Source organism: Nelusetta ayraudi, unplaced genomic scaffold (assembly GCF_046127955.1).
Source record: "Nelusetta ayraudi isolate G7.1 ecotype Tasmania unplaced genomic scaffold, CSIRO-AGI_Nayr_v1 ptg000028l, whole genome shotgun sequence".
NCBI classification, from domain to species: domain Eukaryota; kingdom Metazoa; phylum Chordata; class Actinopteri; order Tetraodontiformes; family Monacanthidae; genus Nelusetta; species Nelusetta ayraudi.
The window spans coordinates 2,081,035-2,104,084 of record NW_027466078.1 but is presented as its reverse complement, the minus strand read 5'-3'; the positions used below and the strand labels follow the sequence as shown (position 1 = coordinate 2,104,084).

At 42.4% G+C, this 23,050-nt stretch overlaps 2 protein-coding genes and 1 long non-coding RNA gene across 3 annotated transcripts in view; 2 read left to right on the top strand and 1 right to left on the bottom strand.

Moving 5' to 3' along the window:
* Nucleotides 1-23,050, top strand: part of LOC142891186 (NLR family CARD domain-containing protein 3-like) — a 183,854-nt gene that overhangs the window by 62,136 nt on the left and 98,668 nt on the right. The gene's annotated exons all lie outside the window — the stretch shown is intronic.
* The window catches only part of LOC142891082 (NLR family CARD domain-containing protein 3-like), a 163,413-nt gene that overhangs the window by 104,233 nt on the left and 36,130 nt on the right, over nt 1-23,050 (top strand). The window lies entirely within an intron of this gene.
* On the bottom strand, nt 9,683-10,877 carry LOC142891063 (uncharacterized). The gene is made up of 5 exons (XR_012927170.1): nt 10,747-10,877; nt 10,503-10,596; nt 10,059-10,397; nt 9,846-9,977; nt 9,683-9,747 (listed from the first exon to the last, which is right to left on the bottom strand). It is a non-coding gene; the product is annotated as an uncharacterized LOC142891063 (long non-coding RNA).

The following is a 23,050-nucleotide window of genomic DNA, read 5'->3' as shown; positions in this document are numbered from 1 at the left end:
ATCAAAAGCCTGATTGTCTAACTCTTTCAAAAGGTCTGCTAGCATGAGTTCAGGATGTCTAGCTGGCTCATTCTGAATATGTGGATCGTTATGCACAGACATTTTCCCTTTAGACCACAACTCAATCAGAAATAAAACAGCAACAACCTATACCAAAGGGTAAACATATACAAGGATATAGGCCTGGGCGATAAATCGATTACGATAATAATCGCGATTAAAAACTCCACGATAACGATGATAAATGCATGAGCTGTTATTTCGATAACCCAACCAATCCCACAGGAGAGAAACAAGCGCGTGCTAAATGAACAGCCAATCCCAGCAGAGAAACAACGGCGTGCCTCCTTCCCTCCACCCGCCTCCTCTCGCTCGCAACAACTCAGATGGGAGACACACACAGCCGTCCGCTAAAGCTAGTTATAGGAACATGTAGAAATGAGTAGCGAGGAGCAGAAAATGAGGGAAGTGAAGAAACTGTACAAAATGTGCCTGAGAACTGTACCCCTTACACCGAGGGTGAGGAGGAATCTGAAAACGTCCAGCAGGATGAAATAGTGGCGAAGAAAGGCAATACCAGTTCGGTGATTTGGAATTGGTTCGGCTACCTCAGGTCCGACAAAGTACAGGCTAACGCTAAGTGCAAATTATGTCGGAGAACAGTCCCAAGCAAAACAGGAAACACCACAAACCTCTTTCAACATCTCAAGAAGTACCACGATAAAGAATGATATGAAAGCCAGAGTTTACGTTTTCATGCTAGCCTCCCCGCAGGTAACGCTAAAAACAACGCACTGCTGCAAGAGCCCAGGGGGAGTGTGCTGCATGATACTCCTGCTAGCAGTAGTAGTAGCCTAGCTAGCGACAGTGCTAAGCAAACAGTTGCTCGTCAAACAACAATACAGTCAGCCTTTAACGCAGCTGCCCCGTACAAGGAAAAAGATCGACGCGGTACAGAAACATAACCAGAGCAGTGACATGCAATATTGTACTGTCTGTCTGTACCTCTTTTTATTTTTGTTTTTATTTTATTTAATCAGTTCAGTACACTACCTCTAAAATGTTTGAGAGATGTTAAAAACAAGACACATAATCCTCAACATTTAAGTTATTTTATTTCAGTACATCTAAGATGTAAAAAAATAATACAAACGTCTTGGTTCTGTCGGGTTGTTGTTGAATGTTTTGTATTGTCATACATTCTAACAATAAATATATAAAAATAATCCTTCTGGTTTCTTTGCGGTCCAAGGAGAATACTAATATTAAAACTATTATTGATTAAAAAAAAAATCATATCGTGATTATTATCGACATCGAGCAATATAAGAAAACATATCGTGATAAAAAAAAAAATGCCATATCGCCCAGGCCTACAAGGATACCACTCTAGATGACACAAATTCAAGATTTATGGTGAATTCCAATTCCTCCCTTAACCCTCAATCTCAAAAATGCGCGCTCCCGCGAAGTGCAAGTGCTATCCCGATTCTCAGAACGTCAAATTGAGGGACAAGATTAAGGGCTGTATCGCCCTCAATATTGAGATTCTCCGGCACCACCCTTGGCAGTAAGGGCTACCCAGAAGGCATTGTGTATTTTCGCCAAGACATCTTCAAAAAATGGCGATGAAAAAAGCGAGCTACAAATGGAAGTATTTTCTTAGTTAATAAAGATATAAATATTATAAAACCATTTTATTGTCTTAGTGTAAGAGTTTCTTATGGATTATTGACATTGTTGTTGCGTAACATTTTTATTTTTTTACTTTACGATGTTTGTCAGCAGGACCGGCGGTCCTAGCTTCACGTTACTTTTGTACATCGTTGTGTAGCGACCGAGGACTTCTTCTTTTTCGTCGTCTTCTTCTTTTTCTCCTTCTTCGTCGTCGTCGTCTTCTTGACTGACTGGAGTCAGGCGTAAGGGTTGGCGTAAGGCCGACCCCCACAGTCTGAAGACGTAACTGCACTTAAGGGGTGTCCCATTTCTAAGCCCTTACACTTATTTTTGAGGGCCAACATTGAGGGCCAAAGATTGAGGGTTAAGGGTGAGGGTTGAGATTGAGGAGTTGAGTGAGGAATTGGAATTGGCCCTTTCTCTAAAAGAGATATGGGTAGGTTTCTCCATCGAATTAGATAGTTTTCTATTTTCTTTAATAGCGGGATGAAATTGAGTTGTATTAAGTCTGATAGGTTGGGAGAGAAGTTGATAACTAAATATCGTATGTTACCAGCTTGCAGTGGTGCGCAAGAGGTTCGTTCAAATTTACAATTAAGCGGTAGAAGTGTGGATTTTCCCCAATTTATTGTATAGTCCGAAATACAAGAGAAATTGTCAATAAGGGTGATAACTTCAGCAAGTGAGGATTGTGTATTACGAAGAAATAATAATACGTCATCGGCAAATAGGCTCATTTTATGGTCGGATGTTGAAATTGGGACTCCTTTGATGTTGTCATTTTGACAGATTGCAGCTGCCAGAGGTTCAATGAACATTGCAAATAGTGAAGGGGAGAGAGGGCAGCCCTGTCTGGTGCCTCGTTGCAGATTAAACCTTTGAGAGATCTGGCTATTCGTTCTAACTCAGGCCCACGGAGAGCTATATAGTGTTCGTATCCAGGATATAAACAAATTTCCAAAACCAAATTTTTGTAGCGTTGCGAATAAGAAACTCCCTGTCACCCTGTCAAATGCTTTTTCTGCATCTCGCGAAACAATTGTTGTTTGTAGATTATTGGTGTCAGTGAATTCAGATTGATAAATCTACGTACATTGGAAATTGAGTCTCTACCTTTAATACACCCTGTTTGGTCAGGATGGATTATATATGGAGTAATTTTTTCTAGTCGTCTAGCTATTGCTTTACAAATAATTTTAAGATCAGTATTGATTAACGATATTGGTCGGTAGCTAGTTGGGAGCGATGGGTCTTTGTCAGGCTTGAGCACGAGGCTAAAGTTAGCAGAATTCATGTTTGAGGAGAGATGTCCAGTGTGTAGGATCTCTCTAGACATTCTATAATAGGTAGGACCAACAGTTGGCCAAAGTGCCTTATAAAATTCTACTGGGAAGCCATCAGGTCCTGTGGCCGTATTTAATGGCATTTGTGCCAAGGCTTCTTCAAACTCCGCCTGAGTGAGATCTGCATCCATTGTAGTAGCCTGTTCCTGATTTAATTTTGGTAGCACAATAGTATTAAGAAAACTATCTATCGAGGCTTCTGAAGGGTTATTATTAGAGGAATATAATTTTTTGTAGAAATCTCTGAAGCATTTGTTAATTTCTTCTGGATTATGCGTTAGTTTGCCATCCAGGTTTTTGATGGAGGGGATTGTTGCTCTTTCTCTGTTTGACTTTAGTTGGTTCACTAAAAATTTACTAGAGTTATTATTGCATTCAAAATTCTCTTGGCGTAATCTTTGCATTTGGAACTTGATTTTTTTTATCTGTAAGTTTAGCTAATTCTGTTTTTAATTTACATAACTCTCTCCACATGTCTTCTTCCTGTTGTATGGCATATGAAGATTCTAATGTTTTAATATTATTAATGAATTCAGACTCCAAAGCTAGTTCCTTTTTTTTCTTGTGGCATGAATAAGATATTATTTTGCCCCGCATTACTGCTTTAGCTGTTTCCCAGAGAACATGTACAGTATTTACATGCAAGTCGTTAATTTGTAGGAATATTGTTCACTCCCTATTAAAGCGTCTGGGAAAATTGAAACAACACTGGGTTTTCCTTGAAGTCTTGCGGCAAGACTTGGAATGCCGTTTAGAATGCGTTTGTACCGATGAGACAATGTCCAATAATGCATCATCGTCAGTGGGTGTCTCGCACGTTACAAATTCGTCGATAAACGCAACTATCTCCTCATCTGTGTTCTTGCTAAGTTTGGGTGCACCCTCGATCCAAAACAAACAATGAACGTGAGGAGAACCACACTGCTGAAACTCAACTCTATAAAAGTGATCGACGATTTTGCCAATGATTTCAGCAGGAGACTTGAGCACCTCGTTCAGAAAACAGTGCCATCTGTAGGAATTCCTAACTGGCCCACACAAGCCAACAGGTCCCTCTTGGCTGAACTCCAAAAATCTGGCGTTCCTGTAATAGGTCTAAGAAATTTACAACCCTCATCAAACTGCAATAATTTTTTTAAAGATGCGTCATTCGTCAAAGTCAAAGTCACGCTAACCTTCTGTGCAACCTGACCACCTTTGCCTTTGTGCAACGTAATCGACACACTTGACGATACCTGCTGAACCTCTGACATGTATTGACCTGAAAAAATATACTCCACGTTCCACGCAAAATGACCATCGACATGCATTATCCTATTACTTAAATAACGTGACAACATCAAACCCCGAGGTCGACTGTCGTGGTATGTCCCTCTACCCTGTGAAAACAACACCGGAAAAGACTTGGCCTCATTCGTCTCATCCCGAAGTACCCTAACCGGACTATTGCCTTCTGCAGGCGCGATATTCAAAATCTGGTCAAAATGCTGATCCAAAAGCTCCTGGCCTACATCTACAGGCATGTGACAAGTGTCGTGAAACATGCAGTGCTGCTGCCTGTCATGTAATTGTTCATCTTGTAACATGTCTGCATTCGCATCTTCCTTCTGACCCTGATCACCTTACTTTCCCTTCACTTCAACAACTGCCTCCTCGCCTTCCACAACTACCTGACCTGACTCATTGACCTCTTCCCGACAAAATGCATTAATCCACGCGTCGTTGAACTTGATGTCCTTGTAAAACTGGTTCAACCTAACAAAACACTCTAAAGCTCGCCTGACATGCATGGTATCCACAAACTGATACTCATAGTGTCCTTTGTATGTTGACTTGCGCTTCAGCTTAACTTGTAACAAAGACCCTTCTATACTGGAATGTGGCAACACGTTTGCAGTCTCAACAATATTGCCTGGAACACAAGTCACTGGTCCATGCACTCCATTCTGTCCCCCTTTCTGCAGCGCCAACATTTTCATGAAGGGTATATGTAGCGCAATCAAATGCTGCTCTAAACTGTTCAAGCAGCCCAGTTCGGGTGGAATGGGATCAAGCTGCAAGTTGTTATTCCAGCATTCAGCCGGCTCCTGACCTTTAAGTAGCTTCTGGTGGCACGTGTAACAGATCCACAGCTGACCTCTACAGGAAAGCAACTGACACGGTGCAACACAGTCAACATTGCATGTGTGCAAGTACTGCTCACTAATGCAATTGTTTGCGACTCCTTCTTCATAAACCTGCCTATCACAAGCATGGACTTGAGTTTTAAAGAACAACCTGAGACAAACAGAACACACAAACTCGGGTCCATCTCTAACCTTCTCATTGAAGTGCTCCATGACAAAACTAAAGTCTTTCAGATGAACCTTCTTCTGCTGACGAGTCAACTGAACTCTAGCAATGACTCCCTGCTTGTGGTCTAAATTGCCGCGATACTTGTTACGACTTATCTCTTTTGTCCTTTCCCTGTGAAGAGCATCATGCTTATATTTAGAAATACTGTTTTGTCTAAGTTTTTCCCATGTGAAGAGCGTGTCACACTGCGGTGAGGTTGCGTCTTATCTTCGTGTCGTCTCGTCATTTCCCGTTTTATTTTGACATCACTCAGTGCGTTTACATGCAGAGCTTAATCGGACTAAGCAATAAATCGTTTTTCTCGTCCAATCGGAGTTCTCACCTTGCGCCCGTATACATGCAGCTGAGAAATTCGAATTATTGACGGGAACATGTCCTCTTCCCAACACAAGGGGGTGGATTGAGTCTTTTCAGCTGGTCAGCTGCTTATGGTTGACATATTAAATCATTATATGGAACGATAGTTCATAATGTACGTGTTACTTACTTTGCAGATAAAGTGTACCCTATTTCTTGTGCTCATGGTGATTTTAAAAGGCAGACAAGAACGTTGTTTGCTGTTGGAGGGCTACAACAACACAACTGTCTTCGATGCTACGCTTTGTGCCGTCGCTACGGACCCGAAACTCTCGTTCTTGTTGGATTCGGGTTCGGAGCAGACTGGTGGGAGAGTTTGTGTACAGGTTTTGCAAAGGAACGGTGTCTTCAGTTATACACACGCTCATTAAAGTGCCGACCATGGAGGAAGCTTGTGCCGCTGCTCCAGCAAAAAAAAACAAACAGCAAATTTACCAAAATAAAAACAAATCAGAAAAAACATATTTTTGGTGTGCTTTTATTTACAAAGTTGAAATTCTTCTAACTTACAAAAAATGTGAACGAAAAGGCAGAGAAATTCGAATTCCAATCGCATTATCTGGGTGTCTCAATCGGAGTTCTCCGATTCCAATCGGAGTTCTCAAACTCCGATCATAATCAGACTAAGGTGTTTACATGCACGTGAGTTCTCCAATCATAATCGGACTAAGGCAATAATTCGAATTTCTCTAATGCCACGTAAACTGCTAACCTTCCTCTCGTTTCAGATCACTTCCCCCTCCTCATGTGCCACCTGTGCATCTGACCCAATTACCCATTGTCTCCACCTGTGCCTCATCACCTCATGTGTTTAAATAGCCTGTGTCTCCCTTGTCTTGTGCCAGAGTGTCTTGTGTCGTCATGTCTAGCGCTCTGGCACAGCCCAAGAAAAACTCACAGTAAGCCGATTCATCCTCAAAGACTAGTGATGTTTTTGTTTTTGATAATTTTTTGTTCTTGGTCAAAGTTTAGTTTAATAGTTTAATTGAGATTCTGTTATTTAGCCCCTCTTAGAGAGTGATTTTTCGTTTCTACTTCATTAGCCCTTTTTGCATGCCATGTTTCGATCTGTTTTAGTCTAGGTTTATCCTTTAGTTATATGTAGCTTGCCCCATTTTCCTCTGGAGTGATTTTTAGTTTATCCCCTGTTTTTCCCCCATCCTCAACCCTTTATCCCTTGAGCAACTTATATCTTACCCTTTTGGTTTCATAGATTAGGTACCCTAGGAGTTTCACAGCCTGGTTATTTTGATCACTTGGTCTAGAGGTGTACCGCGTGTTTGGTACAATAAAGATCTTTGCCTCTCACTACCCTCTGCGTCTGAGTCCTGCCTTGAGTCCCAGCCTGACAGAGCGTCCTGCTTATACTTAGAAGTACTGCTTTGTCTAACTTTTTGCCTGTGCAGAATGTCTTGCCTATACTTTCTGACACTGGATGTCTTGTGGCTGGATATTGTGCTGATAGTGTTTACATTGTCTGGATTTTATTTTATCCCTAATCTGTGTATCTACTGAATAAGATGTCTTATATGTCAGGTTCCTTTTTTTTTTTTTTTTTGCAAGAAAGCTATCTTGTTTTTCATGTGCCGTCTTCTTCATTCTCAGGTATGTTGACCGCGATAATCTTGCCCCAACTTTGTTGGTGTTGGTTCTTTTTGCAACCTCAACAACATTAGAAACGTCTACATCTGAATGAAAAGCCTTTATATTTCGCAAAGTCATTCCGTCACTGGTCATCTGGTTAACCTTACAAAAGCCATAACAACGTCGCTGTCCAGGTTCATGAACACAAACGTTTTCATAATGGTTTCTGCCAACATTCTCTAAATAAATACAATGTGAGAATTGTTTTTTGCAAGAGCTGTATTTCAACCAATGACCACCAATTAAACGTGTTGTGGAAAAGAGCGAAGATGCCGATGCAGGAATACTGGGATAATTTAATGAACAAACAATAAAAAGGGGATCGGAGCTCTGAGGCACAAAACACAGTAAAATGCGAGTGCGAGGAGGAAAGGAGGAATAAGGTCTCTTATACACTGGACTGGGAGGGGAAGAGATAAGGAAGGGAAGAAGAGGAAAACAAAGCACAGAGAATCAGCACAAGCTGACACATTTACAGCCTCCTCTGGTGGACCACGAGGAGAATGTCTCGAAGGTTATACTATGAAACGAACAGATTACACGTGCTACTAGTGATCATATGACACAGGATACAACATAATAAAGAATAACCCAAGAATACATATTTCCCATTACAGTGTACACATCTAATCCTAAACAATCTGCTGCAACCTGAATTTCCACTTCTGAGGCCAAACTATGAACATACCTCATTTTGGACAAGACATAGGAATACTGACTACGCAAAATACTTTTGTATTTGTCAGCATTTACCTCCAACTCTTTACAGATAGCCAAACACATCTTGCGATGGTGCTTCTGTGAACGATTCACAGCCTGACTGATTGCTCTGAAGAAGCAGTTCCCATCAGCCACAACACTCAATTGTACAGGGAGCACCTAGGGAACCACTGCAATCAGAGAGGGGAAAAGTAGTGCGTTCCAAATATTGAAATTGTGACAAAGGTCAACACAAATATCAACACCAAGAGGACAGAAAATAAACTCATCATTGGTCACAGCACTGACAAACTGTACGTCAGAATTATCTGTGTCAAAGTGAGTCTTGCTACTCTGAGGTGGGTCACTGTTGCCAGTTGGGTCTGGACTTACAACAACACAATCATCAGGCTCACTGATATCAGCTGGTGCTGACTTCTCCAAAACAACACACTCAGATACATGGCTGCCAGGTGGTGGTGATGGACTTTTGGGAGGGAACTCAAAAATGTTAAAACCCAACAATTCAAAGCCCTTGGAAACAACAAAAGTAATGGTGCAAGTCTTCAAAAGATGCAAAGTGCAGAATTGAACTTTTACCACTATCAGCAGTCAAGCCAACATGACTACGTGAGTTGCTGTCAACCACCACAAAGCGGCCATTGCCATGGATGATGGGCGGCTGAAGAATACCCTCCCAGTGTCAAAATAGAGGTGCTGTACTGATATAACACCCTCTCCAGTCCATCTCGAAAAATAAGCCACCTCTTGTCGGTGATGTATGGATGTTCCATTAGGCCCACTTGGCCTGTCACTGTCTCCAGAAACGCACATATTTGCCATATTTCTACGACGCGTGGCAAATCTGGAACAGAAAGATGCTTGTATTTCAGAACACTTGCTTTCCTGCTATGCACAACTGCGTATTCTTTATCACCCTGAATTAAATTTGCATCCAGATCATGCACACCCCAAGACTCCACACTGCGCAATGTATGTTTGGCTAAACTGACTAAAGCCACGGCCATACACTGCACTCCTGGGAATTTTTAATTATGACCGGTTTCTCCTTGATGAAAAAAAAACATGCAGAACTTTGGCTAATCTAATACCAGTGCCATGATCTACCACTGCATCTTCACTAACTGATGATGGATCACAAATGTTACATGTGCGAAGCATAGAATGAGCGGAGCAGTCGGAGGCAACAGAAGAAAGAAAAGCATCCTTAGCTTTGTTGATCTTCTGTGTTGCCTCCTGGACGGTGCTGGCCTCCTCGGGCTTGGCGCTGGCAACCACGGGAGCCACAGGAACTACGTGAGCCACAGGAACCACTGGCACGACCCAGGTCATCTGCCGCATCGCCTGGAAAAACGTAAAATTATGCAATGAGAAACAGAAAGGAAAACACGCGCAGGTGATGAAGTGGAAATGAATAAGTACAAACCTGCTGAACTGCTGTGACATTGCTGGAGGCAGACTCAGTCATGTGGACAGGTGAACGTGTTGCCAGAACCTGCAAATACAAGGTCACAAAGTTTAAAGAATTGCATTTATTGTCCTATCCCAAAGATGCTTACAATGAAATACAGATATCCCAAATACCAACCTGTCGCTTGTTTGTTTTGATTTTTGAAGCAACACGTGCTGATCGACGTCTCATGCTGGACATCTGGAAGAACAGAAATTAATTCATAAACAAAGTAACACACTAATTATACTGTACATGTACTGTACATATGTTGTGTCAAGTATTTTTGTGAATGTTACCATGGCAGCTAGGGAAACCCTGCCAGATGAGTCCACGACGGTGTCCATGTGGTCCAGCACAGCCTCACTGAACCACACTGGATTGGATGGGATGTCTGTCTGAAATGTTGTCTCAACAGCTGTTGGTACTGTCTATAAGAAAAAGGGGCAGAGGAAATAATAGTCAAATTAGGATAAGGGTTGATTTTTAAAATAAAGGGATGAACAGGTTACCTCAACCTCCGGTCCAACCAGAGTCCATTCAGGAGCAGGTCCATACACTGGCATGTGGACAGGACCCGTCACAACCACTCTGAGAGACACCCTTGGCGATGATTGGTTGTGGCACAACACCCCTGGCCTAGGTGAAGGGGGTGCGAGCTGACGGAGCACTGCAGCATGCAGACACTCCACCAAAATCAGTCCTGAGGTGCACCTAAACATAAAACATGTTAACACATGTCAGATCAAATGAAGAGCAAGTAAGGCTTAAGAAGGCAAAACTTACACCATAACACCACATGTACAGCTGACGAAGGGGGAGGTGATCGGCCATATACACAAATGTTAAACCTGGAAGAAATGTTGCATAATCAATTATCTAATCACATAATTCTAAGAAATATCTTAACACTGTCACTGAAGAGAAAAAATATAACAAATACATATTTTACACACCCATGCGTGCAGCAACACAATGATATTTTTGACGTAGCGCTGTTTGTACTTCTGGCTTGACAGTCAGGCGAGGTGGAAAGTCAAGCACAAACACCTACAAAATAGTTAAAAAAATAAAATAAATGCAAAATTCAAGAACATTACTGTTATTGAACTATAGATCATGTAATTATTTGATATTGATAAAAGAAAGTGGTGATGACATTCATATGTTCAAATTTGTTGTCACAGCAGATAAACAAACCTTGGGCCAGCGGTCCAACACAGTTGCCAGTAACGCAGCAAAATCCTGGGCGGAGTCTGTTACAAGCCCGTGTTCAGGGTTGTTGCCCGGGGCGAGAACTGACAGACTGCATCAGGTGTGAAGGGCACTTCTCGGGCATCGACGCAAAACAAGTGGACGGAGATGTGAGTCTCCCACCACCAGAACACTCAGCAGGAAGAGAAACTGCGTTCGTAAGACAGAAAAATAAAGAAACTCGTGGCTTGACAAAATCACAACCCATACCTTGTCTGGTTGCTGGGCCTTAAGAACGAGCTTGCACTGTTTGTCAGTCAGGAGTGAAACAGGCCATCTTCGCACCCGAGGTCGCTGACCAGTACCGCGCCCTGTGTAGATTGACCAAAAAAAAGAAAAATCAAAAATATGAACATGTTTAAGATTTATTTGGAATACAACATAACAACACAGGCTGAACGTCGCGAGTATCTCCATGTTCATGATTTCATGTTCTAAGTCCTTTCTAGGTGGCAATGCTGTCCAATCCTGTTTTTGTTCCAGGCGTTGTTTCATGGCCAGACAGCGACGGAATGCCTTGGTTTTCGGCATCTGAACATTAAAATTTCCAATGAAAGACAATGATAACAGAAGTTTAAAGTTTTGTGTGTAAAATTAAATGTGTGGTGTTTTGAGAATCTAAGTGTTGAAAAGAAAGTGGGGTGATCCAAGTGATAATGCAAATAGTCCAAAAAGTCAGTCCAAGTTTTGCCAAAGCAAAAGGGTTCTTTTCTGCAACAGACAGAAAAAGCTGATTTTTTTTTTTTAATACAGTAATCATTGTTGATGGCATGACAATGTATAGTTAACAATTGCACATAACATCAGATGTTTGGAAACATTTAAAATAAGTTGTTGCACTTAATCTACTTGACAGAAACTACACCATGTGAGTTAGACATATGAAAATAGTTGCAAAATGTTAACAGAATAACTAACAGATAATTAAAAAGACAAAACATTTGTCATGTGATACTGTATGTCATTCATACATATGAGCTCTGGTTTGCAAGGAGGAAAAAAGTGTCAAAACTAAAATTATTCAATACATTAATTGTTAAATGTATCAATCAATGAAATATTTAAATACAATGTTATTTGACGATATAGACATAGTAACGGGTCAAATATTTAATTTAAAGAAAAAAGGGGGCACTATTGTACCTCAACAGTTTCGCTTCGTCACGGAGACGTGTTAATATATCTAAACTTCGGCAAAGTGGTATCGTAATTATTTATAATCGATAGATCAATGTTTTTGACAACCCTATTTTTAATTTTTGCCAGGTCCACATCAATACATTTCAGAATCAATATGTTTGAGTTGATGTGCAGAACAACAATTCCACTCTGAATAGTACATGTAAGCATCGCGCTAGGCTTAGGCTCGAAAGGCATTGTTTGACACAAAAATGGAAGCACTTAGGTTAGCAACCTCATTGTAAACTGATCAAGCTTCAAAAACAAACTCAGGCGCATCGAATGCATAATATACCAACAGATTTGCTGGGTGCGTTCCACCATTACCACAAACCAAACGGGTAAAAACAACCACCATGTTTGCTTACAGTAGTATAGGCTAACGTCAGCTCGGGGAACAAAAGCTACAAGCTAGTAGCGAGACGATAACTTAAGTCAGTGTGGCTCGATTCTACATGCTACTACGCATATGTTGAGACACGTATAAAGCAGCATTTTCAGCTGAGGAAAACCCAATTTCATATGTACACAAACTTAGACACAAGTATATAGTAACACAACCATCATGTCTAATTCGGTGGCACAAATTAGCCTCGAGTTCGGCTCACAAAGGCAACAAGCTATTACGTAGACAAAAACTTTTGTCAGTGTTGCTCGATTCTACGTGGTATTAAACATATGTTGAGGCACGTATAAAGCAGTGTTTTCACACAAAACAACTCATTTTCATTTGTACACATACATTTACAAGTATAAAGTAATGAAGTTATTCCTGGAAAAAATTCAGTTCAAACACGCAGAATGGACATGCGCTTACCTCATGAAGGGAAGAGAAGGGCAGACCGCAGGTACGTTGTTGAATATAAGATGGCTGAAATGGGAACCGCCCCCTACTGGAAGTGCTCGTGGAAATCCATGCCGCTCGTTATTTGTATTTTCCTTGTTTGTTTGACAACATTGGATGAAGAATTTTGCAAAGCAATAGAAAAAAGTAACAAACAATCACCAGGGGGGTGCGTGGGCTGACCGCAGTTACCTTGCTACACATAAGATAGGGGAAATGGGAACCCCCCCAACCACCACCAGTGCATGCTGATTTGCGCGTTTTTTTTTTTTTTGCCCTACAACACTGGATGAAGAATTTTGCAGAGCAATCCAAAAATTAGCTCAGGTCTTCAGGAATCTAATGATCTAACTGAATTAACTGTCGGCAAGGCCAGTGAATAAATAAAGGAAACATTTAATTTGTTTGTTTTTTCTGGGGGGTGGGGGTTCAAACAAGAAGAGAACTTTCTTTTCCAATATGTTCGAAGCCATATCAATTATATTACGGTTATCTATCCATCCATTTTAATAAAATTGAAATCACAATGCAATGGCAACTTAAGAACAATGATTTTTATTTTCACAAAATTATAACAACAATACATCTATTTTACACAAATATATATACAACAAATTAAAACACAAAAACCTATAATAACAACCTATTTTTTTTTTTATTTAACAAAATTGAACAGGTGATGAAAACTCCAACGAATTTGTTTATCTGTTAGGGTTACAAAAGACACATTAATTAATATGGTTCAGTACTGATGACACATATTCATCTTAATATTCAATGTACATTTGTATTTACCATTAAGAAGTGTTAACATTATGGCGCTGTGGTCATTTGGTTTATATAAGAAAAGACAGAAATTATAAACAAAATTATGTTGGGGTTACATGAGTAGATTTTATTAAGGTTCAACATTGTGACAATACATGTCATTGTAATAAATCCACAATAAGGTCAAGACATGCCATGTCTGGTGGCAATTCTGCTGTTGCTCCTGTGGTCAAAATGTGTTAAAAAAATAAGAGGAAAAATTAGTTCAAATTAAATGACAGGATATTTTTGTTAAAGTGCAGTTAAATTGTGACAAATGTACACCAAAATATTATATTAAATTGTACCTTACAATCCTGACATTTGATGAGTGGCAATTCACTCTTTGGTGGTGCTGTGGTCACATTGTTTTCTTTAACAAACAAAAGAATATAATTTAGGAAAAGTCTTTTGGGGACACTGATAAGAAAATGCTGTTATGCTCAAGCTATGGACAGCAAAGACTGGAAGGAATGTTCTCATGATTATAATTATCTGCAGCTGCTCTATCTACCTGTTATGCTCGAAACTCGTGCCTACTCGAGATCTGCACGAAGAGAAACGCAGTGTTCTAACTGCAAGGTCACGCATGCACACCCCCCTGCTGACAAGATGATACCCGCTAATGAGCTGATTGTTGTGCTAGCTGTTTTCGTGCGATGGCTCCTCAAACAGTCATTCCCCCTCCTTTAGGAGGAGTCATCACATTCATGTAACTAGGGCTTTCCTAAATAAAGGAGGCTCTCAATCACAGCGTAGGCAGAGTAGTATAGTGCCGTGTAACTGCGTGCGCTGTGACTGCTCTCCTCATATGAGAAAGACTTAACTCTCCTTGTGTCTCTGTCCTCCCAGCAGCAAAACGCATAAATGACTAGGGTCTGAACCTGTCAGACACATTAATCAACAATAATTAAGGTGCTATTGGTTAATGACAAATATTCATTGCAACAATAAATATGCATGTGCATCTTACCATCGACACATTCAATATTGAATGGTTTCCCCTTGCTTTTCACGTTGTCTGCATTGAAAAAAAGGTAAGGAAAAATAACTAAAAAAATCTGTAATGTCATGATCACACATTAAGTACAATGCAGATACATTGTGTCAAATATACACCATAATAATGAATATACAAATGCATCTTACCATGAAGGGCTTTTGGCTCATCGTGGTCTGGCCATTCAGGGAAATTTCCTATATTAATGAAAAGAACAAACAGAGAAATTACAGGTTAAATGTGTTAGTGTTACATAAATTGTCAACAATTAATACGATTGTGGGAAGTATTTGATATTTCAATTGTGTTAAATGCAATATCGACATGTTCTCTGGACTGTTGGATGTATTACGTAATGACCTATGTGTGTTGTGCTTCTGTTTTCAGCTAATTTGAGGGAAAAGAAGTAGAAATTGAGTTTTTGAAAAAACAACTTTTTGTCCGGTTCCCATTGGCTGTGTAACAGAGTAAAGTGTAGACAGCTTTTATTTGATGCCTATGTTACTAATTTTGTCATTTTGGTGACTGTGTGTTGAAATACAATCTAATGTTGTGATATTTAATTACAAGCATCTAACACAGTTTGAATATGATCTAGATGAAATTATGAATAAATCAGACAACATGTTGTCTTGGTTTACATTTGTGTTTACATTTTTACAGTTTGATGAAACATTGTACCTTACAATTATGACAGCATTTAACCAAAATTCATTCAAGCATTCATATTAGCAACTTGGGATAGATACTATTGAACTCTATGTCAAAATATAAATTAAATGGTTGTAAGTTATTAAAAATGTGTATTCCAATTGAGAAAACATGTTTTTTTTTATTAGAAAATGAATAATAGAGTGATTTCTAATTGAATTTGTACCAAATAATATTAAACTGAGTTGTGAAACACACAAAAATTCACAACCCTACTAGACTTGACTAATAACTTGTGATTACATTGTGACAATTATGCACTACAATAAAACATTTATAAATGACATCTTACCATCAAGAAGTGTAATCAAAGTTTCTTCATCCTTTTGACCTTCAACTTGTTGGCGCAATTTCGCCAATTCCTTGTTGAGGAATCTTATTTTTTGCTCAGCTGCAGCTCTTCTGCGCACCTCTACAAAGCAGGGATAGTGCCTTGCCAGATGCCTCATTGGATAAATTATACAAATCTGCACGTGGCAAGTTGTGATCTTGGCAGGAGTACTGGAAAACAGGAAAACTAAGATTGTGAAAATGATTGGTTGGTTGTGATGAATAACATTTTATGGACATGAACTCACAGTAAGTAGTTGCAGGTCTGCTCTTTCTTCACATCAGGATCCTCCACACGATGGAATTTCGCGGGACTTGCCATCTGTGTGAAGGTAGTTAATACATATTATATGATGTATTGTACTGATTATGATGCCACCTTTTGCGACCGTTTCGTTGTTCGGGTTCCTGACTATTTCGTAAAATATAATATTGTACCGTATTTGGCGATTAAAAGACTAAGGGGGAAAAGAAAATGCTGTGAGACACACTTTGCCCAACGCCCTCCCTTCCCCCTCAACGAACATTCAGAGACACTTCTTAGCAAACTGTACATTCACCCTCCCCCTGTCAACAGACCCCGCCCGCTCCCCCCTTTACGAAAGGTTATGGGGACTGGAGGTATGCGGGATTTGAAACTGTAGGAGTTGGTATATACATTGACCATATGAAAACTGACACTTGTAGTGGCGTCTCTGTATGGTCGGCGCAACGTAGTAGCAATAACCTAATACATTAAGAACTGGGGAGGAAGTGCGCTCCCCAGTACGTATAAAACATCCACACAAGCATAACATAGGTAAGAGTAGCAACAGTTAGTCCGAAAAATGCTAAGCAAAGTTATTGAGACACTTTCAAATCAGCATTTCCACCCTTGAAAATACCTAGTTAACAAGTAAACACACCATGACATGTTTTGGGAAAGTAGTGGAGGGAGGATGATTGTTTAATATAACCGATCAAACTCCCTAAGGAATGAAACGGAATGCCAAATATATAAACATGGATTTTACATGCCGTTCTTACTCTGACCGCTAGAGGGACTCCGAGGGGACAGGGAGGACGCGTGACGCCGTCCCTACTCCCACGGACTGACCGACTCAGGACAGAGTAAAGAATATTTGATATGAAATTTACGGAGCACCACTTGCTCTTGATTGTTAGTGTGAGCAAGAAACACTAGAACCAGTCTCAATACCGTTTCACCTTAACGGTGAGTTCTTGGCCGGTATGCAGGGATTTTTAACTACACTTTAATAACCCAGTCAAACAACGACGTCAGGCTCAATACATTTATTTTAACAAACACCAAACAATTTAGACGAAGCAGTATGACAGACTGACCATAAAAACACCACCAGCAACGAAGGGTATCTATGCGTGTTGTGCGTGTGTGTTGTGTGGGCATGAAAGACCCTAAACTGAGACCTAAAGTAGCAAAATAAAAGGAAAGAAAAATTATGACCTCAGCTGTTAGAACAGCCAACCAAACGGTTTACGGGCTTTAGAATTTTAAGACTAAATTTATTATGATGCATTCCAGACTTCAGAACAAAAGCGAGTGACGAGGCTTACGTTGGATGAGCGTCGGCCCGCAGGGGATCGGGAGATTGCCGCTTGCTGGTCCTCCAAGGTGGTCCTGGGAGATCGTACTGGGCCGTTCGGGTCCGGCAGCACGCAGGGAGCTCAGATGTACACACCAAGCTCAGACGCTGGAAGCCCGTTCTGCTCTTGTCTGGAAGATGTCTTCACTGGCAGTTCAGCATCGACCTGCGCTCTTCTTTGCGTAATCCGAGACGATTGCGGTGATCAAACAAATTACTGGGTTACCTCGAAGGCGAAACGTTGAGCCAATTAAAAACAGAAAAAGGAAAAATGACAAATCGGTCTCGAGGTCGTGGAAGGGAAAAAGTTGAAAAAGGTAAAAATTAAAATGAAAGCAGCGATCTCGGAGCGAGTCTCAGTGCCGTCAGCTGCCGCTTAACATAAGCAAAAAGTTGGCTTAATGCCGACACAAACAATTCAAACAAAAACGAACAATTACGACAAAAACAAACAAAGTATGAGAGGGGAAACAAACGAAAACAAGGCCTTCACAAACGAGGAATGAGAAATTTCTGAACAGCACAGTGAGATTCACTAGCTTAAAGTTTCGGGACGAGGGCAGTATCCCGCTCTCAGAGAGCCAATTAAAAGGCCGTTCAGACCCTAAAACTGGTAGGTCCGCCTACGCTAGTTGTGTATGATGAACATGTATGTAGTGTAGGTTTCGTTGCTGATAAACCAATAAAACCGACAATGACTAAAACAAGAACAGGATGAATAAACACAATCACACAATCACACAGCCCCTTTTGCGAACTGGGACAACATTAAGAAAAAGGAAGAACGAAAAAGAAATAAGCAGATAGAAACAAAATTACATTTACAAGCATATTGAGCCGTCTTAATTATAAAGTACCACATATATCCAAACATATATAAGCCTAATCTAAACCCACATACCTGAAAATTAGATTTTAATGAAACAGGGTGACAGAAGGTATAAACAAACCTTTCTTTTACTTTTTCCTACATAACTATGGATATATGAAACACATATACATACACTCATATACGTCTGGTGTGTGTGTGTGTGTGTGTGTGTGTGTGTGTGTGTGTGTGTGTGTGTGTGTGTGTGTGTGTGTGTGTGTGTGTTGCATGAAAAGGGCTGCATGCGGGCACGGTAAACTTCAGGCAAACCTGCTGTTACCCGGAGGTATTCGGAAGTTTGCAGCAATGTGTTACGCGGACCGGCAAATTCCTGAATACAGCAGGTTTTCAGGAAGCTGCCAGGCGAAAGTCGTTAGCTGGTGGCTTGGCCTTTCAAATGCAAATGATATGGATGGGGCTGATTACTGAAGCCTGCCCCCCTTCCCCTCATTTACACATTCCACTGTATTATTCACACAAAACTGTTAAACTTTAATCTTAAAACTCTCTGACGTTTTCCCACATTTTGTACATTTTAAGAACCAGTTTTAGAAAATGAGTAATAGAGTAACTGATGATGATGAAAATAATTGAAACTGGAGAGCTGAGAATCAAGAACAGGGGGGGCGGTGGAAGGCCTTTGTCCCAGCACCTCATCCATGAGGTCAAACCAGGGCCAGGTTGCAGCGGTGGGCTTCCTGCTCACTCCCTCTCCAGTCCCTGGGTATTTGCAATCCTAAGGCAGTGGAAATCATTCACGTCAGCAACATGTGTATTTGCATGGTTAAAACAAATATGAGTTAATTTCCACATCATCATTCAAGTCCACACCCACCTTGTATTTCTTTTTAAGTTATCCCGGTTTTTTTTGGCTTGCTGGGGCTCCACAGTCCCCAGCAAGCCCATCTTCTTCTTCTACCGCTTATCCGGGGTCGGGTCGCGGGGGCAGCAGCCTAAGCAGAGATGCCCAGACCTCCCTGGCCCCAGTCACCTCCTCCAGCTCATCCGGTGGGACCCCAAGGCGTTCCCAGGCCAGCCAGGAGACATAGTCCCTCCAGCGTGTCCTGGGTCTTCCCCGAGGCCTCCTACCGGTGGGACATGCCCGGAACACCTGCCCAGGGAGGCGTCCAGGAGGCATCCGGAACAGATGCCCAAGCCACCTCAGCTGGCCCCTCTCGATGCGGAGGAGCAGTGGCTCTACTCTGAGCTCCTCCCGGGTGCCAAGCTTCTCACCCTATCCCTCAGGGTACACCCAGCCACCCTGCGGTGGAAACTCATTTCGGCCACTTGTATTCGCGATCTTGTTCTTTCGGTCACTACCCAAAGCTCGTGACCATAGGTGAGGGTGGGAACGTAGATCGACCGGTAAATCGAGAGCTTCGCCTTTCGGCTTAGCTCCTTCTTCACCACGACGGACCGGTACAGCGACCGCATCACTGCAGCCGCTGCACCGATCCGCCTGTCGATCTCACGCTCCATCCTCCCTGAGACCCTGAGATACTTGAACTCCTCCACCTGAGGCAGGATCTCCCCACCAACCCGGAGAGGGCAAACCACCTTTTTCCGGTCGAGAACCATGGCCTCGGACTTGGAGGTGCTGATTCTCATCCCAGCCGCTTCACACTCGGCTGCAAACCGCCCCAGCGCACGTTGGAGGTCCTGGCTCGATGAAGCCAACATGACCACATCATCTGCAAACAGCAGAGACGCAATCATGTGGTTCCCGAACCAGACTCCCTCCGGCCCCTGGCTGCGCCTAGAAATTGTGTCCATAAAAACAATGAACAGAACCGGTGACAAAGGGCAGCCTTGCCGGAGTCCAACACACACTGGGAACAAGTCTGACTTACTGCCGGCAATGCGAACCAGACTCCTGCTCCGATCATACAGGGACCGCACGGCCCTTAACAGAGGGCCCCGGACCCAATACTCCTGGAGCACCCCCCACAAGATGTGTCGAGGGACACGGTCGAACGCCTTCTCCAAATCCACAAAGCACATGTAGACTGGTTGGGCGAACTCCCATGAACCCTCGAGCACCCGGCGGAGAGTATGGAGCTGATCCAGTGTTCCACGACCCGGACGGAACCCACACTGTTGAGCTAAAGCACAGGAATGGGAGTGCACTGAGAACGACTACACTTCCCAGAGTGCACCAGCAGCAGCAAACCAGCTGCATTTCCTGATCACCCAATGATTGAAAGCACCTGAGGAGTAGTAGGGTCAGGTCAGTCTGAAAGCTGCCGTCGGAGAGAGCCAGGAGGAAAAAATTCAAGCCCAACAAGTTCACCAAAATGTTCGTTCCAAAGACGCCAATGGTCGGTGAAACATTTTTGTTTACCCTTAAGGTGTGATACATTTATGTTGACTGATTATATTTGCCTTAGCAGAGATAGCTATGTTATCTTCTAAAATTCTGTTTAAACATTTAAACCCTGCTAAAATTTAATTTGATAGAAGTCATGTAATCATTTAATCATGTTCTGCAATTCAGTTAACCAATCACATTTGAGTTAAGATGTTAACTTGATTTCTTTATGTTTAAAGGTTTACAACCTGATGAACTATCCAACTAATCAACTGATGTAACCAACCAACCAGAAATCAAAAGTTGGAAGGGAATAAAAAGTGATTAAGTTGGCACATCTGAGTTGTCCTCGCGTCCTTTGGGGTTGAACTAGGGAAGGACTTGACACGCACCATAATGAAAATGGGAGGTTTTCCAACAGCTTAAATGCAGTGTTTGCATGATGGCAATTAAGTAATTAGGTCACTACCTAACAAGGCAACCTTAGCTGGGCCGGCGGGGTGTGATCGCCCCCTACAGGGCCTGCTCCGCATAGCTGAGAGTTGCAAGAGCTCCCTCTCGCGGACAAGATTTAAAAAAGGCAAGTACACATCAAAATTAAATTTCAAACAACAATAAATGAGAATTAAAAAGTCACACTAAGCACAGCAAACACGATCAAATCAAAACAAATTAATATTTACAAAGTTGTGGCTCCTGGAAAAAAATATTATTTAAAAATAAGGTTAAAAATGAAGTTAAACAGATGAATTTTTTTTTCCAGTAAAGGAATTGATAAACAGTAAGACTACTGGTTCTGGTTAGGCACGGTAAGACTACTGGTTCTGGTGAGGCAAGCCCCAAAAGGGTTCTGGTTAGAAAAGAAGTCAGGGTTATGCTTACGTCAGAAAGTATATTTTAAGATTAGGCGTGTAAAAAAAACAAAGGTTAAGTTGAGACGTGTATATATATTATATTAAGATTAGGCGTACTGAACAAATGGTTAGGGTTAGGATGAGCTAAGTGTGGGCTTAAAACCAAAGGTCGTCCTTTAAAGGAGCCACAACAAGAAAGAGAGGGTTAGGACGAGGGTGTTGTGCCCGGTCCCCCCGTAAGGGGGGATCGGGGATGGCACGGTCCGTCCGTGCCCCCCGGCTCCAATCCCGATGCTTGCGCTGGTTCGCCGGGGGCGCCGCGATCGTCCCGGAAGTAGCTGCTCATGCTAGCGGGTCGAGCCGTAAGTCTCGCCCGGGGGGTTGCAGCGATCGTGGGTGAAAAAAAGTCTCTTACCCGGGCAGGATGAAGAGTTGCAGAGTCCAGTGATTGTTCAGGGTGATTTATTGGACAGGAATTTTATTTACAGAGTCCCAGGAGGGGAGCCATGGGAGCAAAAAAGTGCTGCATGAAATTTGAAAAAAATAAAACATGAAAAAAACCGGTGAAATGTTGCCTGATCGCGACGTTTCAACCCTGCTGGGTCTTCTTCAGGCTAGGCAAGGCAACAAGAATGATGAACATGAATAATTGCAGAATGATTGTAACATGCATAAATCACTGTAATCGAGCGGTGATTAATGCCGATTTCTTTTTGCAGAGCGCTGTGGTTGCTCGAAAAGAGCGGGGAGCCAGGGGTGGCTCTGATTGGTCGCTCCCACGGGGCCGAGAGTCTCGGGGAACCCCGCGAGAGTTGGCCAGGTTCGCGGAGAGCTGCTCCTGGCAAGCCCTCTCTGCTTGGCCGGGCAAACAGTGTAATTACAACCAAGGTTAAAGAACCGAACTATAAATACAGTGGGTAAGGGGTCAAGGTGGAGAGCGTGCACAAGCCTCAGGCAGGAATACATGAATGAAATCACATTACAACTTTTCTCTAGTCTTTGGCAGGATGCTGGGAAGGCCCGTGTGGGGCTCCGGTCGGCGGCGTGCGGCCATCAGGAGGTGAGTGAGAGTGTGAAGGAGAGGAAAGAAGTGTGTGTGTGTGTGTGTGTGTGTGTGTGTGTGTGTGTGTGTGTGTGTGAGAGAGCGAGAGAGAGGGAGAGAGAGAGAGCAAGAAGGGGGGGAGAGGAGGGAGGGGGGCAATTGGCCTTCAGATTAGGCGTGAGGTGGGGGGCCTTGTGATTAGGTGTGGGGGCACTGAGGTTAGGCTTAGTGTGAGGGCCTGGGTTAGGGTTAGAAAAGGAGGGAGGGTGGGCAAGTCAGGGGGTCAGTGACCTTATGTTTAGGCGCGCAGGTTCAGATTAGGCGTGGGGTCAGTGACCTTCAGTTTAGGCGTGGGGTCCAAGGGGTTAGGTTAAGGGTTAGGGTCAGGGTTGGGGCTAGAAAAAAAGAAAAAAAGAAAAAAAGAGAAAAAAAAAGAAAAAAAACAAGAAAAAGAGAAAGAAAAAGAATGTCAGTGTGTGGATGTGTGTGTGAGAGAGCGAGAGGAGAGAAAGAAAGATGAAGATAGGGTATGTGTGAAAGAGAGAGAGCCGGAGAGGCTCAGGTCCATTCTGTCCTGTGGTGGTGCTGCTGTGTGTCTGTGTCACAGGGTGTGGGGTCTGTACTGCAGGTTGAGGCCGTGTGGGTCTCTGGTGCCCAGGCGGAAGATCCACGACCTCTCGCAGGCCCTCCTCTCCCTGTCCGA